The sequence below is a fragment of the Octodon degus genome, unplaced genomic scaffold (assembly GCF_000260255.1).
Source record: "Octodon degus isolate 3935 unplaced genomic scaffold, OctDeg1.0 scaffold00191, whole genome shotgun sequence".
Classification (NCBI taxonomy): Eukaryota; Metazoa; Chordata; class Mammalia; order Rodentia; family Octodontidae; genus Octodon; species Octodon degus.
This window is the reverse complement of record NW_004524767.1, coordinates 4,223,138-4,227,112: the sequence shown is the minus strand read 5'-3', so window position 1 is coordinate 4,227,112 and position 3,975 is coordinate 4,223,138.

The following is a 3,975-nucleotide window of genomic DNA, read 5'->3' as shown; positions in this document are numbered from 1 at the left end:
TATGAATAACTACTATGAAGACAACAGTATGCAATGTATTAATTATTTTAACTGTCCTCCTAACCTGTTTTGAAATTGTCTCACTGCTATTTCTTTCTCAAGAAAATTAATTAGAAAAACAAAGATAAAATGGACAGATTCCTAGATACTTACAAGCTATCAATGCTGAATCAAGAAGATATAAAAATTCTGAATAATCCAGTATCAGTGAATGAGATTGAAATTGTAATAAAAAATCCTACCAACAAAGAAAGTCCCTGGTCTTTGTGGATTCACAGCTGAATTCTACAAGAAATTTAGAGAGGATATAAAGCCAGCCCTACTAAAACTCTTCAATGAAATTGAAAGGGAAGCGATGCTTCCAATCTCATTCCTGGAGGCAAGTATTACTCTGATAGAAAAATCAGAGAAAAACTCAACCAAAAAAAGACAACTACAGACCAATCTCCCTAAAGAACACAGACATGAAAACCTTCAAAACAATACTAGCAAACAGAATGCAGCAAATAATCAAGAAGGTTATACATTGTGGCCAAGTGGGATTCATCCCAGAATTACAGGGATGGTTTCATACATGTGAATCCATAAATGTAATACATAACATCAACAGAGCCAAAGATAAAAACCACATGATAATCTCAACAGATATAGAAAACGCTTTTGACAAATTCCCACATTCATTCATGATAAAGGGAAAAAAGTAAAGAAAATTGGAATAGATGGTCTTTACCTCAACCTAATAAAAGCCATTTATGACAAACCAACAGCCAGCATCGTACTAAACAGACAAAAATTGAAAGCCTTCACTTTAAAATCAGGAAAAGACAAGAACGTCCACTGTTACCACCCCTGGTAAATGTAGTTCTGGAAGCACTATTTAGAGCAATTAGACAAGAGAAAAAAATACAAGGAATAGTGATTGGAAAGAAAGAACTGAAATTATCATTATTTGCAGATGACATGATACTGTACCTAGAATTTCCCAAACACTCCACTAACAGAATTGTAGGTTTAATAACCAAATTCAGTAGGGTAGCAGGATCAAAGTCAATCATCAGTGTCAGGGTTATATCTCAGTGGCATAAAGGTCTTCCAGGCAAGTGTAAGGTCTGGAGTATGATCCCAGTACAAAAACAATAAAACCTCAACACTCAGAAATCAATAGCTATTCTATACACAAACATTGAATGCATGAGAGAGAAATTATGGAAACCATATCTTTCAAAATAAAATCTTAAAAAATGAAATATTTATGAATCAATATCACAAAAGAAACAAAAGATTTATACAACAAAAATTATAGTACTCTGAAAAAAAGAGATTGAATAAGATTTCACAGAATTGGAAGCTACTCCTTGCTCCTGGATAGGAAGAACCAACATTGTGAAAATGGCCATACTCTCAAAATTGTTACGTAAATGTAATGCAATTCCAATTAAAATACCATCAGTATACCTCACAGATCTAGAAAAATGATCCTAAAATTCATCTGGAATGAAAAGAGATCTAGAATAGCAAAAGAAATCTTAAAAATGGAAAGGCAGGAGGCATCACAATCCCTGACTCAAAGTTATACTATAAACCTACTATGATAAAATCAGCATGGTACTGGAAAAAAGAAAAAGACCTGAGAATCAGTGGAACAGATTATAAAATGAAGACAAAACTGCAACACACACAGCTACCATATCTTCATTTTATAACCTGCAACACACACAGCTACCATATCTTCATTTTATAATCTGCAACACACACAGCTACCATATCTTTGACAAAGAGGCTAACATGTTCACTGGAAAAAATATAGGCTCTATAATAAATGGTGCAAGAAAAAGTCTTTCCACAAGCTGAAGACTTAAAATAGACCCATGCCTATCACCATGCACAAGACTAAAGTCAAAATGGACCCAAGATTTAAATATTAAAAGACAGACACTAAATCTTCTGGAAGACAAAGTAGGTAGAAATCTTAGAGACATAGGGATAGGTACAGAGTTCATGAACAAAAATCACACTACATGGGAAATACTTCACAGAATCAACACTTGGGGTCTAATGTTTTTGAAAAGTTTCTTCACCTCAAAAGAAATCACTAAAAGAGTAAATAGAAAACCCACAAATTGAAAAAAAATATAGCAGACTGTCCTTCAAAAGACCCCTATGTAGAACATATAAAGAATTGAAAAGCCTACAAAAGTCAAAGATCCAATACAAAAATGGTCAACTATGATGAATATAAACTTCACAAATGAAAAGATATAAATGGTAAAAAATATATGAAATAATGTTGAACACCATTTGTCATTCAAAAGATGCAAATTAAAACAACGCTGAGATAGCATCTTGTGCCATAAAGAATGGTTATCATCAAGAAGTGAACCCGTAACAAATGGAAAGGATGTGGGGAAAAAAGAACACTTCTCCACTGTTTGTGGGAATGTAGACTGGTGCAATCACTATGGAAATCAGTATGGAGATTCCTCAAAAAGCTAGGATTGGAGGTCCCATTCAAGCCAGCTATTCCCCGAGTAGGGATTTTTTTCAACAGAACTGAAATCCTTATACCACAGTGCTTTATGTGCACCCATGTTTGTAACAGTGCAATTTGTCACAGCTAAGTCTCGGGAACAACTCAAATGCCCACCAACTGAGGAATGGATGAAAAAGACATGGCAATTTTACATAATGGAGTATTACTCACCTATAAAAGTCAGATTAATTTTAGGCTTTTGTAGATAACTGAATGCAACTGGAGACTCTATTTGTAAGTGAAATAAATCAAACCCACATGTGCAAACATGTGTGGCTAGTGTGAGAATCTGAGAAAGTAAATATACTCTGCACGGTGTGATACATGTTGTGAAAGGGAAAGAATTTGTTCAGTGGGAACTGGAATGAGGAACAGGACAAAAAAAGGAAAGGAAAAAGATATATTTATATATTTAAGGATAATTTGGATAATTGTACTGCTAATTTCTGTTGGTCTTTTGAAAGAAGTTAATGCTTAATTATTTTTCTCTTTTTAATTTCTCATAACTTTTTTGTTGTTTTGTTTTGTTTTATAAATAAGTCTTGCATCTTTGTATCTGGTAACCTAAACAAGTAATTTGAAGATAATATCATGCAATACAGCAACCATTGTTGAATTCCTATTACTTTGCTTAGGGAAATTTTGTATTGTTTCTAATGCTGGCTTTTTTATTTAACATTTTTTATTTTTTAATTTTTTTATAATTTTAAGTATTTGATTAACTGAAGAACTATGAGAAAGACTCTTAGGTTTATTCTGAAGAGACAGGACACCCCAAGCCAGGCAAGGATTCCTCCTAGGTGGGCGCCAGGGCCAGCAGGAGCCCACGGAGTGCAGACCTACAGCGAGCCGCTCCTCCAGGTCGGGCCAGTCCTGTCTGCACGCACTGCAGGTACAGCCGAGCTGCGGCCAAGGATCCCAGTAGAGCTTGGATCTGGTTTCTCACCCTGCTGCACCCCTGGGCCCCTGAGCTGCAGCCAGAGAGCACCGTGGCGCTGGAGCGCTCAGGCCCAGATTGCGGTGGCTCTGTCATCCTTGTGTCCTGTGGTCTTGGTGCCTCCTGCGCCACGATGAGGACTGTAAGCGCAAAGAAGGAGAATGAGCCAACGCCACCTGGAAGCTGCACTCTAGGAACACAGAGGCCCGGGCCCCTCCGGGACGGCTGCACAGTCGACAGCAGCTCACTGAAAACGTCGTGAGTGGGCATCGCCGCTGCGGGGGCGGAAGCGCACCAGCCTTGCACTCTGCTCCAGACACCCGGTGGGCGGGACGCGCACCGGCCGGCCCTCGCCTGGAGAGGACCACAGCGGCCCGGGCATGTGCCAACGCGTTCAGATATGCTGGCAGCCTTACCAAGAGCCATTGAGGTGATTTTTCTGAAGGCACTTCATTAGCCTGTGGTTCACAGTCATGCTTCTCCGCATCCTGTGGTGTAACTCTTCTCT